This window comes from Oxyura jamaicensis, chromosome 7 (assembly GCF_011077185.1).
Source record: "Oxyura jamaicensis isolate SHBP4307 breed ruddy duck chromosome 7, BPBGC_Ojam_1.0, whole genome shotgun sequence".
In the NCBI taxonomy this organism is placed as follows: Eukaryota; Metazoa; Chordata; class Aves; order Anseriformes; family Anatidae; genus Oxyura; species Oxyura jamaicensis.
The window spans coordinates 979,938-995,758 of record NC_048899.1 but is presented as its reverse complement, the minus strand read 5'-3'; positions in this window follow the sequence as shown (position 1 = coordinate 995,758).

The following is a 15,821-nucleotide window of genomic DNA, read 5'->3' as shown; positions in this document are numbered from 1 at the left end:
GCTCCGTGTCTCCGCCAGTCCCGGGGAGGCTTCAGAGCAAAGTGTGACATAACCCCTTAGACATTTAGGGAGGGGGCACATTATTTTAATATCCTTTTTTGTGCTTAATAGAAAAGGGGTTTGTGGTTAATTCTTTATTATCTCCGACAGCAGTTCTCGCTTCGGCTCCTCTTTCTTTAACTGCCAGGCTAGCATTTTCCTTTTTTATTGCTCCTTTCTTAGAGGTTTGCTTTGGACTATTGCCAGTTATCATTTCCCATTAGGGCAAATATTGCATCAAACTCATGATTAGGGATTTGAGGGCTTGGGAATATTATTCTCGAACATTTGTCTTTCATTTTCTCAGAGTTTTTTTTCTCCTCTCTTTGCACACACATACGCACACATGCCTGCGTATCTGTGGATGTACATATGTGTGTATATTTTTATAGAGAGAGAGAAAGAGAGAGCTGCATGCGTCTGATTGCACACCTATGCTTCCGTGGAGGCATGTGCCTATTTGTGCGTAAAGTTTTAAACCCCCTCGCCTAGGCCAAGGGAGGCTCTCACCTCATGAGGGATTTCCAAGGAAGCTGAAGGCACCCAGGGAGGAGGATGACAGATTTGTTTGTGTGCGCTGGGCTCCGTGCTCCAGCTCCGTGCAAGGGAAGGTGCTAACGCATGCTGTCAGTGGGGAGGGGACGCCACGGCGAGGAGCTGCCACAAGTATCACTGCCCTTGCGGAGCCGGGCAGCGATGCTGCCTGTGCCTGAGCCTGCCTTTTGCTGTGCCACATGCACTGCTGTGGGCTGCAGGCTCTATTGATCTCCATCATCCAGGCACTGGGCACTGCTGTGATCTTCAAAAGCCTTTCCAGCTGCCACCTGCTCGTGATGCTGGCTTGCAAAACAAAACACACCAAGGTTTGGTACCTCATTTAGGGGAGGATTTTTTGAGGAATACTTTTTTTTTTTTTTTTTTTTTTTTTTTTGGGTAAAATTTTGCTCACACCTGGCCTGGGGCAGCTGACGTGGTGGGGCTGGGGGTTGGAGGTGATGCTGTGAGAATGGGGCTGGGCACATCCTCCACATCCTCCACCAGTTCTCGCAGCTGTTAATGAGGGGAATGGATTTACTTGGCCTCCTCTCATACCGACTGCTGCAGCTCTGATTAACCAGGGCCCACGGCCTTACTGCTGCTTACAGGTAAGTTGGATTTCAGCAGCTGGGAAGTGAGCACATTCATCTTGGTAAAAATCCCCTGGTGGGGAAGCTTTATGCGGCAGGTGCAAAGCAACACCAGCAGTATCCAGAGCACACGGCGGGCTGGGGGTGGGCTTGGCCCATGGAGGCTGCCGGGGAGGTTGGAGGGCGGCGGGGCGAGGCGGGCTGGGGCACTCCCGGCCCGCGCAGATAGCCGCCGGGCTCCCAAATGCATTTACAGGCAGCCAATTTGTCTGCCTCCAAAAAAAAAAATATTCTTCAAGGCTTGTTCCCATCTGCCAGAAGAAAACATGTCATTTAAAAAAAAGAAAAAGAAAAAGAAAAACAAAAGGAAAAAGAAAAAGAAAAAGAAAAAAAAACACACTAACGTTGACAGACAGGAGTGCATTCTGGAGATAAAGCCCTCTGCTTTTACCTGATTCGGGTGACAGCACTGAGTGGCGAGACAGCCGTGTCATCCACACGCTTTATTAACAGTCAGCTTTTAATCTTGCTTCTCCCTGGCAAGCTGACAAATATTTTCCCCTTTACTCACTGTTCACCCTTTCATTCTTCCGACAAATACCGCACTTACTTCATTTAAATTTTGCAAAACTGAGCCCAGGCGAAATGATTCAGTCATTGTGCAGATGAAAGACAATGTCACCTCTTTTCCTGCTTGTATGACAATGGCTGCAAGTTAAAATCACTGCATGATGGTGTCAGTAGTTCTTGTCATAATTTCTGCCGATGATAAACCCAACTGTGTATTTCCAGTTTGGCCCTGCTGCTTCTGCCCTCCCTTCCTAAAAATAGAGTCATGGTCCCCACATGGGGAAGCTCGGTGTCGAGAGAAGGTGCAGCAAGCTCCCAGTTATTTCAGCAATCTTAAAGTGATTAAGGGAGGCGGATAGTGAATTAGAATATTCTAAAAACACAGCTGCTAAAAAGAAAAAAAAAAGTTTCAAACAGCCACCAACTTATTATTTTGTCATCGTCTCATGACACGCTCGCGACATATGGGAGAAATAAGAGACGCAATCCCCTTCCCTGCAGTGCCCCGGCGGCCGTGCCGTCCTGCAGCCTCAGCCCCTTCAGCAGGGGCTCTGCCAGGCAGCGCCCAGCCCCGCAGCCATCTCTGGGCCCACGCACCCCACCTGGCTCCTGCCCCTCGTGCGAGGAAGGATGCTGCTGCTGCTGTGACTACTGCGGGCGCACAGGGACCGTCCCCATCTGGAGCAGGGCGGAGGCGCCTCTGCTGCCCGCCACCAGCACAAGCTGCACTAGTGGGGTGGGAAGAGCTCAGGATGCACACACACTGCGCTGCCTGGGGCTGGATGAATAAGAATAATGATAATAAGAGCAATAATAATATATTCACGCAGGTTCGCAGTGCTGTGCTCCTGCAAGCAGCACTCTGGCCATCTCAGCTGAAACATGCTCTTTCCTTCTAGTCCTGTAAAAAAATATATACTACTCCCTTCACAAGGTTTTCCCAGCACTTCTCCTGGACAGAAAATCCGTATTATTTTTCCTCTTAACTTTGTATAACACTGGCCAGCTTAACTTTATAGCGCTTCTTTTTATAGAGTAGCATTCATTTCTTGTACCAACTCTCAAGGATGTTTTATCTGTTTTATATCTCATTGAATCCTCTGTGAAACTGCACTAGTTTACAATAATTTTATTACTTTATTAATTAAACGTTTTCCAACAAGCTAGCTATGGCATTTCTTATCATCAAGGGTTCCATTAGTTTTTAATGGTGTGAGACAAAATTACCATTTACCCACATGCAATTTAAGAAGCATCATTAACACAGTGAAAGCACCAGGTGGGATTTCTAATAGTTACTGTTTCTCATTTTTGTTTTTATTTAAAAGGAATAACTGGTTTTGAGGTTTTTGCTGCAAGGTTGCCAAATCCTCACTTTGTTTTTATGTTCGAGATAATTTAAAATAATGTTCCTCTGTCTCCTAAGGCTCTGCTCAACGACATCTCACGTATCAGCACATCACTTGCACGCAGTGTCTCGGCACAGCCGGGTGAGTGTGTTGTCTGCACAGTAATCACCAAGAACAAAGACTCATCTGCATGGCCACCTAGCACAGGGGCATGCATGTGCATGCTTGTGCGCACACTTGTGCACGTGTGTGCCTAGGGGACGGGTCCGCAGAGCCACGGCAAGCCTCAAACCCCAGCCAGATGCCACCTTGTGTGGCCTGGGCCCTGAAGGTTGTGGCCACCAGCATTCACGGAGACCCCGTCCCCAGCACAGGGAGATGTTTCGGAGGGGCCCGGCTGCACAGGGTACAACCTGCAGCGTTCAAGTTTTTGGGAAACTTTGCCCTCTGCGCAGATACCTTCTTTCCATTCAGGAGACAATGGAAAGAAACATGGTTGTGGTAAATATTTACCTTTAGCAAAATGGGAATAATTAAATGGCAACTTAATAACTATATTCTATTCAATTATGCGGAGTGTTGACTAATTGCTGACTCAGTCCATTTGCATGTTAATAAATGCCTGTATTTGAGGTCCTTCTCTAGGTTTTACAACACAGAGTTCTCTAGGTTTTACAACACAGAGTTGCTGGGCTTTTTTACTCCTACTGCCCTTGCTTAGCCCTGTCATTTCCCAGCACCGGGGTGGCTGCTGTTGGCGTTGGCCACCTTGCTCTTCCTTCTCCGTGGGTCTGCTGCTTGTCACAGGTGTTCCCAGGGGGACCAGAGGCCCCATCCATGCCTGCCCTGTCTGGGATGCCCAGCCACCCCACGGCAGCAGCCCCAGTGCCCCGGGGGCATCGGGGGCATCCGCAGTGTGTCCGAGGCACCACGGCGCTGCGCGGGGCCCAGATGGTGCACGATCCCGCGAAGCGCGGGAGGGATATTCAGAGGGATGTGTTTGACAAGGTGTTTCCTTATTTAAAGGGGAGGGGAGGAGAAGGCAGATGGCATGGCTGCTTCTAATGACATTCCCTGGCTGGGTTTGTTAGCAGCAGACATGAGAGGGGCAGGAGCACCTGACGTGCCGGTCTGCTTGGCTGCCGGTAGGGAAAGGGACGCTGGCAGAGCCGTCCCCAGTGCTGTCCCCCAGCCATCCTACCATTGGCTTGATTTCCCAGGGTGCTCGGGAGAGGCTGATGAACTGGTGTCAGCACAGGGAAACAGCATTTTTTTTTTATTTTTTTTTCAGAAATCCCCCATGGTGTTGGACTGGTATGTGCTGGCACAGCCACGTGGCCTCCCAGGGACCTGCAGGGAGATGCTCGGTGTGTGGGGGGCACAAACTGGGGTTTCCTCTAGGAGGTTTTTCAGCATGCTACAATTGACACCAATCTGATATTTTTATGGCCAGGATCATCTATCAAAATAGAAACAAATTTTGCATTTTCTAAATGGGCAGATAATTGTTCCATGACGAAGAGAGTAAATACGTGCGCAGTAATAGCCTGTGCCTCAAACGCACACTGAACTGAACTTCTGGTCATATCAATTTCTAATTAATTTGCTTGTGCAAGCCACGGAACAAAAGCTCTGATTACACATTAGAGCAAGAGGTGCACAAACACCCGCCCTGCTGCTTGCCCGCAGAGAGGCGTGCCCGCACCTCTGGAGCCTGGGGATGTGGGGACGGTGCCACCAGCAAGGTGGCGGTGGCCGTGCCAGGCTGGCAGTGGCTGGCGCATTATGCTAATGGCCCAATCATTATTTATTCCTCTGGAATTCATTACGGTGGCATTATTTGGCATCGGCTCATTGAGCGTCACAGGCCCATCCACAGGATTTTTAGCATGACCTCATTAATAATGAATGGCTCTGCCTTGAAGCGGTGCCGTGCCCTGGATTTTAAGGAAGCTTTTGGAGGGCTGGCCAGGCTGTGGCGAAGCACCCCGATAGCAGGGTGGGATTGCACAGTGACTGCTCCAGATTTGGATCCATTCTGATTAATTTTCTTTTCATGGCAGCAGCTTGGAGCTGACTCCTCCATCAAAAACGAAGTTCGGCACTGCTACTGTCTGAAGCAAGTAAAACCTTCAGCAACCTTTTTTGGAGAATTCTCAGGTTGTGTTAATTAACAATATCATTTGGTATTGTAAAGCTGTTCACGAGAAGAAAATCACGACTGGCAGAAATCTTTCTCTATTTAAAATTGACTATTTTGTTTGAAGAGTTCACTTTTTCAAAAACACTTTTTTTTTTTTCCCAACTGAAGTTCCCAGGAATATTTAAAAAATAATTTTATCTTGAAAGCATGTTTTGAATGTCCCTCATCCCAGCAACATCTCGAGGCAGCTCCTCTCACAAAGGAGACTGGCAGGGGCTGGCTTTCCCCGTCTAAGACAGCTCTGCCTGTCATAGCCCAGCAGCTCTGATGTCCCCCTGAAGCCAATGGGAAACTGCAGCTTCTGTTCTTGCACCTCCCCACAGCATTGCATTTGCTGACAAACTTCTAAGCGAGTTTCATTCCTTTAACGAAGGCACTGCAGGCAGCTTCATCGCAGGTTCTTAAGGCTAATCAAGTGACCTCGTCTCATTTTGTTATAATGAATAATTGTAATTCAGGTAATTAACCTGAAGTAACAGCTGATAGCGAACACTGTGCCTGGTGGCAGAGTACATCATACGCATTCCTGACATCACAACACGTTAGGGCTTTTCCTCTGTGTGGTCATTGCTGGTGTCACATCTCCGTCTCCAAGAGAACTGCTCTCCTGCTTCCTCTGCTCAGAGCTTGAGGTCAGTGTAATACATTAAATTCTTTCTGAACAGCTCCAAGAAAAACATACAAACAGCTTCTCTAGCATAAACTCAGGGAATATATTACACTAATACACCAGTACCAAATATTCTTAAAAAAAAAAAAATGTTATGGCCAAGAAAGACAGATAGAAAATTGCTCTTGCTTGTGGTAGGACATCCAGGCCATTGTCCCGGAGCACAGTACCTCCTGATGTGGTCTCAGCAGAGGCCGTGCTCCTCCCATGCCTTGCTGCTGCCCTCAGGCCCTCATGGAGAAGAATACTTAAGCAAACGCTCCCTGTAAGGCTACAAGTAAAGGCCTTAGGGTGGAAATCACAAACTTGCAAGTTAGGACATGGATGGCCACATTTGGTCATACCACGCCGCTGTTCAGGTATAGCCCACTTTGGGCACCCCTGCAAGGATATGCACTTGTGGAAGACGGAGCTGGTGAAAAGGACAGGCCGTTGAGCCCATCACGGTGGCACAGTGATTTCCAGGGGCAGAAGGAACTAAAGTCACCAGAGCTGATGACTGCAGCGATTATTCCCCAGTAACGCAAAATAAATCAGTAGTGGCAGCACTTGGGGCCGGGCTCTGGTGCAGAGCCTTGGGCTAGCCAGCATCCTTTTTGGGCTCACGTTCTCCCCTCCTCTGGAAACCAAGGGTGACAGCACCCACCTTGCAGGTACGTCACAAGTCCAAATGCACGTTCACGTGCCCATGTGCTCCCAACCCCCTGCTCCCAGGCCCTGGGGTGAAAGCCCTGACCATCGTCCCCGAGAAGTGCCGTGATCAGCCTGAGAACGTGGCTGGTGTCAGCAGCTCGTGAGGGCTTCTCCAGCACAGCTGCTGCAAGGGGCACGCGTGAGTTGGCCGCTGGCTTTTCTAAATAAACCTACTCTGAATAAACATCAACAGACTTCTCTGGCCAGTATATAAAACCACGTAAGGCACTTGTGCTTGTTAGGAGACGAGTCAAATGATTGTGTGTATTGCATACGAACGCACAGGCTCAGATGTGCAGCTTATCTTAGCGGAGAGCTGCATGGAGCTGGTGTGCGTGGGGAGCAGCCGCATGCGTCCCTGTTCCTGCGTGTGATCGCTGTGGTGAAACCCACATCAAGCAGCGAACCGGAGGCTGTGTTCTTCTATGTGAAACACAGCTTAATTTTAGAGCAAGTACTGCTGCAGAAAAGGCTGCCAGAGTCTGCCTCACACTACTCTGGGTACCATCTTTCATAAAACAATTATATTTTTTTCTGGATGTAGTGAAAGCCGTGAAAAAAGTTTACTTGATGTCTAACCAAGCAATGCTGCATCTTCACATTTGAAGGAGAGCTCAGAAAGTTAGTTTTTTATTATTCTTCATTTAAGTATTATTTTTTTAATTGCAGCGTATTAAACATAAAATCTGGTACAATCTTTAAAAATAAATAGGACCTAACTATAAATGGGCCCTGTTGTGTTTTTATCTTTGACAAGCAAGTAATTGCTTCTCAAATTTATCAGTTTGTTTATGCAAAAACCATTTACCAAGCCTAGCTCAAAAGCATCAATTTCATCATTATCATCTTATTAATTTAGCCAAGCTATAACACAGCTGATTATTCCTGAGTAATATCCTCTGCAGCACATCATGTGTGGCAAAACCATCTGTACAGTACCTATTTAATAAATAAACCCTCGGCTAAATGTCTCTGTTTATTGAGAACTAATGTTTATAGAAAATATAATGGAACTCAATAAATAACTCAGCTTCATCAACCTGCATATGAATCAGTGCGAAGAACGCTGACATCATCACCTTTCAAGTACCAGAGAAAGCAAAATTACCCAAAAGAGCTATAGAGTCAATATTAAGGCATTAAAACTGCAATGAAGGCATATTAATGCTTAAAACTTCATTGTTGGCAGTAGAATTGCCACAACGGACATATTTTATAACTCTAAGAATACTTAGGCTTTATGACTGCTTCTTTGTTGAGTGCCTTGCACTTAATGTAGTTTTCCACTTTAAATAAAAAAAACCCTCAAGATCTTAATAAAAAAAAAAAAAAAAAAAGAGGAAACAGAAAATTGCTGATTCCAGGCATTCATTTTTAAAATAATGCAAACTGCTGATTCTGATTGTTCAGATGGAGAGAAACACAAACTTATTTAACTCCATGCTTCCTGAGCCCCCGCTGCGGGCTCTGGGTGTCCCGGGCTCCACAGGGCGAGGTGAGGATCACACCGCAGCATGGCGCAAGGATTATGGAGCAAGCCATGCACAGCTAAAGATGTTATTAATATCACAACCAGGTTTTAGGGGAGGAAAAATGAATGGCATTGCTGCAGACAGCGTGCTAGGTATCGATTGCTGGTTGTTCCAGCTCAGGCAGCTCATGCTGGTTGATCTGATTTGGAGCTTTACAAGGGCTCCTCAGCTACAAATCGGACATTTAAACCAAACCTCTCCATGCTGGCGTGGTACCACCACAAGGAATAGCAGACTGCTTTCCTACAGCACTGTGGGGGGTTTGGGGAGCAGGGCGCTGTTTGCTGGTGCTTCGCTGCCCCATCTCCTTGCAGCAGCGCTGCGGCAGGCACCTTTCCATGGGCACCTTTCCACGGGTACCTTGCATGGGCACCTTTCTGGTGGCACCACCACCGTGCCGTGTGTGCCCGACTCCAGTGACCAGGGGGACACAAGCCAGGACCCTTGCACCCAGTCTGGGCAAGCCCCAGCATCACCAGGGCTCCGCGAGCGCCTCGAGTCCTTCCCGTCCCCGAAAACTTCTGCTGCACATATGCAGCGCTTGTTTTCCTTCCTGAATAAAACAGCAGATCCGCAGTGCGTCTCCGCCTAATGAAACTGAACATATTTAGAACATATGTGAGCCCGCTCCTTGCGAAAAGAACCATTTGTGGTTAACGAAGAAAGTATTCATGGTTTTGCTGCTAATTGCAGGGCGGTCTGAGTTTTCTTTATGAGAAAATAAAAAGGTAGCGCTGCCATTGTAAGCACACAATGGAAGGGGGGCTTTTTTTTCATTTGTATTTTTTGCTGAGATTTGGTGCCCTTCGACTGGGGATTCAACCTGTGGGGTTTGCCCCGGCCAAGGAGAAAGACACCATGGGTAGTTCCTATGTGGCTGCACACCAGCTAAAAAACATATGCTTCTTTTAATGAATACTCGTACTGCACATGAAAGGCTGCGATATTTTTCTCACTCCAAGTCAACGGGAGGTTTGCCATTTGTTTGAATCTAGGGAGAGATCTGCCCACTGCCAGAAAGGGATGAGCACTCGCCTTCCCAGAGTCAAACTCCCGCGGCAGTGCATCCTCCTGGCCTCCCCCTCTCGCCCCTATCCCCTCCTGGCCTCAGAGAGGTTACTTCCTCATCGCTAAGGTTTGCTGTGAACTCAGCCCCTGAGAAACTTGAAGGCAATGTTGGGTGAATTACAGAAAACGAGGCGGTATTTTTAACTACCGTGCCTCAGCCTACTGCTCCGTGGCAGGCATCAATTCTCTGCTAATTTTGGAGTGTTCTATTGAGGCAAATTCTTCTGGCCAACATGATATTTTATTTTAATTAATCAAAGTGCCTTATTATACCCTACTCTCAGAATTGCCCCTGAACCTTGTCTTCACTTCTGAAGATAAATAGCAGGTTTTTTGTTCAAAAGGAGAATTAAAAGGGTGATTAAGATCTCCTTCAGAAATATAATCTGCTAAATCTACATGTTATGGAATGGGAAAAAAAATCCCTTTTGTCACTATCTTTAACCATTGCAAAAATCCATTATAACGTATGGTTTGAGAACATATTAGCAAGTGAACAAACTGTTACCAAATGAACGCAGAGCTGGAAAGTCACAAATGAACCCTAAATTAGAAGTGCATAAAGCATCAAGCCAGTTGAATAGAATAGTGAGCATCTTAGCTGAAAAAAATCATGATCAAAATACGAGATAAATGCTGCAGGGCAGAATACACAATTTGAAAGGCTTATTCATACGCTATACAGGGATCCAAGCTGATGTTACACAGTCAGTGCTAACGCATCTCTGCGAGTGGGAGGATGACAATTTAATTCAGAGTAGGGCTTTGGGTTTTGAATGAGTCCACGCATGCACAGGCAGCTGTACGTGCCAGGGAAACGGCTTTGTGTCGTCTAAATGAGTGCTTCGGAGAGCTGAAGCTTAAGAGGTGCAATGACAGCAGGTTTTCACCTTAGGTTTGAATCTCCACAGGCTTCCTATGCAAGGATCTAAATGCTTGCAGGTGTGGGTTGGGCTCCTCTGAGGACGCCTCTTGACTCCTCAGCCCGCCAAGGGCACATGCCTAGGCACAGAGATGATAGGGACATGCCTCGTACTCTGCTGCACTCCAGGATAGGGCACAGACATCAGCATTTATAGGGCCAAAGCAAAATGCCGCGTTTCTGGAGATGTTTGTGTTAGCTTGGCTTTGGGCTACAGTGCAATGCACTGCTTCTAGCGTGTTGGGGCAGAAGGCACAGTCAGAAATGTTTCCCTTTTGGCTACCTTTTAAGAGCAGCCAGGCGGTCATAAAGAGAATCTTTCCTCTTCATAAAAGATTAGAGGCAGCAATTAATATCTGGTCTGCTTTTTGAGTCCCAGTTGCCCCATCCCCCTCTGCAGACTGCAAGCCGTGCGGCTCATTCACCCACCGGTGCTGCTGCAGCACTTCAGGAAGAAATTAAACACCAGCACATACCGGCTGTGCTTGGTGCTGTGACCTTGCAGCACCTGGGAAGACAAAACCAATTCCCTCTAGGAAATGACACAATGGGCCCAGAGACCGCCAACAGTAAGTGTCACTGCTATCTCCTTGCTGTCCTGCTGACTGGGCCATACCCCAGGTAGGATAGCTTTCTGCAGGCTATGCTACAGCTCAGCTCCAGCTTTCCAGGCTTAGTTTTGGAGCCACAAGGTGAAAATGGTTACCCATGTGAAGACCAAAGTCCTTCAAACTTCCCAGGTGTACGTTCTTCTATTCAGAGCACCACTAGCCCTCACACAGTGCTTGCAGCAGCTAGGAGAGGCCAAGACCTTGCATGCCCATCCAAGAACCACAAGATCTCCTTTCCTGGAGGCTGCAAAATATTTTTCAGCACCTCACAGTCCCTCCAGTTGCCTCTTGTGAGGCTGTCTGAGGACGACGACATGCTGCTGCGGATTGTCTGGGCAAGGTAACTGTAACCAAGGGAGATGAAGGCAGCGAGCCCTCTGGAGCTGAAGGTCTCCAGACACGAGCATGTCCTGGGAGTGAGCTGGTTGCCAGCTGGGCTGGTGAACATGGCTGTGCTGCCATCCCAGCGCGTATGCTGAAATAGCCTCAGTGAGACTATTAAGAAACTAAATTACATCTTTCGTGTCCGCTGGCTTTCAGAGAGCTGGCTTTGTTTACAGTATGGGCAAGCGCCAGTGGCTCCACAGGCAGGAATAGAAACCCTTCCCTGCCTGCGCGGACGTACAGCTGATGCAGGGAAGGCTGTGGGCTGGGGCTGTGACCGCGGGCAGCAAGACAGCGTCCTGGCCTTTGAGGACACCCAGGCTCGGCCGGCAGCTCCCTGAATGCCGCGGCCTCTCTTCCCCCCTGCTGGCGTGGCAGGGATGCGGGATGCTGGTGCGGGCAGGCTGCAGGCAGGGCCAGCGGGCACCAGCTTCTGCCCACGCAGGAGCAGGCAAGGGATGCTCGCAGGAAGTGTACGAGGTCAGGAAGCTGGTCCCCGGGTTATTTTGGGTTGATTATTGCAGGTTATGCCTTTTGGGGGCTGTAATGCGGTGAGAGCAGCATAGGGGGAGGGAGGGTAATGAGGTTGTCCCGAGGTTGGGCTGTGTGGTTCTGGCAGAGCCCTGTGCAATTTCCCTGGGCAGCCGTGTGACGGCCTGTCACCTCCACGTCGAAGGGAGCAGTGCTGCTCCTTGCACTGTGTCTGCTTTTACTGGCTCTTCAGTGCCACATGGCGCAGCTGCTCAGTTACACACGGTGGTGACCAGCTACCAGGCCCTGCTCTGCCCTGCCCTGCATGTGCACTGAACGTTACAGCCTCCTACGCAAGGTAAAGAGTTAAAATGAAGAATTGGTCTGGTCTTGAGAGCAGCTCCGGAGAATCCTGCCGGGTAGCTGCCCCTCAGGCAGCGCGTCCCCCCACAGCCCACGGAGCCACGGTGTCCCCTCAGCTCGCTGCCTCACCGTCCTGCAGCGCCCGTGCCGGCTCCCCTCAGCTCCCCCTGCACTAATCATTTCCCACAGGGCGTCATACCAAACGGAGCGGGTTCCCTCCCTTTAGAGAAACCATTTGCTAAATAAGGAAATTAGATTAGCCTGACACCAACCGCCGTTTAGTAAACCTACGCTACACTTTATTGCATTTACCCTTCAATATTATTCCTGGAAAAATGTGTTCGGCGTTATCTGACCCGGGCACAGGAGGCCCCACTGGCAGGTTGGCAGTTGCCTGCAGTGACTGCCACCATGGCATCACCACGGGTTTCAGCACTGCTGTGCCACCCACTAACTCTTGCTGCCCGCCTGCCCTCCCGCCTTCAGCTCCACCATCTCCCAGGGAAACAGAGGCAATCATTTTGGGGCCACTCCAAAATTACGTTTAATCCTCGGCGCATTGTGCCCTCACTTCTTTCCCCCTTTGTTTTCTTTCCTTCATGCTGATAAAGAGTTGCTCGGGGTTTGTTTTCATTTCCATTGCAAGGTCTGCCACAGCCGCTGCAGTAGAAACGGCTCTTGCTCTTTGCATGATGCTTTGTCCTAGACAATAGCTCTTGAATACGGGGTGAGCCAAGGAGCTTCATTTCTGCTGTGCCTCAGTAATAATGCACTTACCTTCCTCCGCAAGTAAGGAAATACTGTCATTGCCAGGTTAACTGTTGCTTCAGAAACACAAAATCCCTAGTCCTGGAGGCAACTGCAGTTTGGTTGATCAAAGAGCGCGGGTCTTTGTGGCAAACCAACTGACAGAGCTTTGCCCCACAGTGCTGGCAGCACGAGGCCAGCCCTTCTCCCGCGATCCCCGTAGCCCCTGGTGGGACATCGCATGGGCACCCATCTGGGGATATCTGCCAGAAACTCCTGGTGGAGACCAGGGTTGCAAATGGACTGTGTGGGCAGGGGACACCAGGGCTACTACTGCCGGCACCGGCCATCAGAGCCCCATCCCCACGTCCACACTTGACCCCAGGCAGGGTCCGATGCTTGGGGAACATCCCAGCCTTAGCACACGGGCTGGCCCAGCCATGGGGAACAGCTCGGTGCAGCTCCAGGCTGCCTAGGCACCCACGACACCTTAAACCTGAGCACTGCTTGACTGGAGTGAGGACATAGCATCCGGAGCCACAATTAGCCATTTGTGTTCTACCCCATTGACAAAAATGCACGTTTACATGTAAAACAATAGGCTTGCTTGCTTGCCAAAAGCAGAAATCATTTATATCGAAACACACTTGACAGGAACATAAATAAATAAAGATACATTGAAACAGAAACGCTGAAGGAAGGTTAATTTCTGAAATCTGTAAATCAGATGTCAGATTAAATTTGAGAAGTAGTGAAGAACATAAACAAGTAGATGAGAAGACTGTGATTAATGAAAATCAATTAACTGCACCAGAGGGGCTCTGGTGATCCGAAAGACCAAAGCACAGGTCCAGAGCCCACCGCGGCGCAGCCGGCAGGGCAGCCCAGTGGGTGGCTGAAGGCCAGCGGGGACTGGGACCAGCACAGGTGACCACTGCCTCCAGGCGGTGCCCATGGGGACGGGGGGATGCTGCTGGGACCCCCGGCATGGTGCCACCCTGCCAGGAGGTGGCAGGCACTGTGCCCCTCTGCCGTCGGGTCTCCCCCAGCCAGTACCTATAAATACATTTCTCTGCTAATACACTGAATTAAACACCTACCTCTGGGAGGGTAGGGAAACGGTACGCTTTATTTTTTTTTTCCTCTGCAAGCAAGCAATTTGCTGCATGCTGTAATTTGTCTGCATGCTGTCCTTTTTTGGGACACATGTAATTTTGCTTTGATGAATGATACGCATTAGTGATAGCCCTCCACACTGGCCAGGGATGGAGGCACTGACAGCCTGTGGGACGCTTACAGAGAAACTTGGTCAGCAACCGCACGAGCGGCGGCCTCTCCAAGGAAAACAAGGGGGAAAAGTGGGTTACAGAGGGACCTTCCTTGTGACAGGTTAATGAGGACACTCTGCAGCTGGGCAGACCAGCAGGGAGCAGAATCTGGGCGCTTTGTGGTTTTGACAGGGCTTTCCCCGAAGAGGAGGAGACACGGGGGATGGGGTGTCCTGGCCACAGACACCATGCATCTCTCCCCGCAGTGCCGGCACGTGCCTATGGGTGCATTTCCAGCCCTGCTTCCCGCAGGAGCCCCCGAAGGGCTGGCAGACAGGCAAGAGAGAAAACACGTGCCACCTCTTCCCCAATGGGGGCTGGTCGATGGGTGGCAGGGAGAGAAGTGGCTGCTTGCTGCACTGCCTGCCAGCGAATTCGTGACTCCCATCCAAGCCCCGGAGGAGCAACTGGCAGTGGGGAAAGACCTTATGGCACACAACAATATTTGGAAAACATTTTTTGAAACCCCAGGGGAGAGAAAACTAAACATTATTTCCCGTTAATAAGCTCGGCTAAGCGCTCAGCCCCAGGCAGCGGGATGCTGCACGGGACAGCAGCGTGAGGCCGGCCTCTCCCTCATGTGCTGGTGGCGGAGAGGCTGGCTGCCTCCCCTGTGAAGCTTCTCCGCCTCCCTCCTGCTTCCTGTGAGGCTCTCATGCTGCGATCTCGGCTGCTGGAGAGCACTTCAGCCCTGGTGAGCACTGCCAGCACGTGGCCGGGGGATGCCTTGGGGATGCGTGTTGAAGGCCCGGGCTCAGTGGGCAACAGGGTGCCTGTGGCTGGGGTGGCTGATACAGCCCCTCGGGGACCAGCCATGGTGACACCAGGGGCATCAACGGGGGACAGCGCCAGGGCTGGCGGAAATGGGAAACCTGGGCAGCGCATAAACAAACCCCATTCAGCTGGAGGGAAAAGGCGAGTTGAAAAGCAGCTGGGGAAAAACGATTCAAAACACATGTGGTTTTTATCTGCTGCAGTGTTCGGGAAGATGTTTTAGTCCCTGCGAGTGGGCATCCACATAGGGCTGTGATGGGATAAAGACCAGCCACTGAGGAGGGGATGCGCTGGGGACATGCCCAGGCACAAGCAGGGAGGGCAGAACCTGGGGCAGAGCAGCCCTAAATGCTGGTGGTGCCAGCAGGAGCTGCTTCAGCATCCCTGGGGACCATGGCAGCAGGTCCAGGGCCAGAAGGAGACATTGCAGCTTCGGGTCAGATGAGAAATCATTTATTAATAGTGTCCTGGCAGCATCCGCAGCCCGAGCAGGGAGAGGGGCTGCTCGTGCAGGACCTGGGCGAAGGCGGGTGAGAGCGGAGGGCTGATGACCCGCAGTGTTTACAATCCAAACAACAACACAGAAAACTGCTAGCGTTCAACAAATCTGGTTGATATCATGCTTTCCCCCTCAGGCAAGAAGAAAAACAGCTCTTCAAGACAGGACAGCTCTACAAAGCCAAACATAACACCATTTCTTGTGCAAAACTTTGCAGGGAAAGATTAAAACATCCTGTTGCTTCCCAAGCCTGCTGCAAGCCCCCTCCCCAGCAGAGCCAGCCGTGCCCCTCATGCTGGGCCCAGCGCAGCCCAGGGCTTTGTCTCTCCTTCACGGCTGGGTACCTGACCACAGCACAGATCATCCCTTTGGTGGAAAAAGGCAGTTTTTAAAATAGCTTGAGTCCCACTGCTGGCAATCTCATGTGCACAAGCGAACACATGCTAGGATTCAGGGGAATCCGTGTTTTTT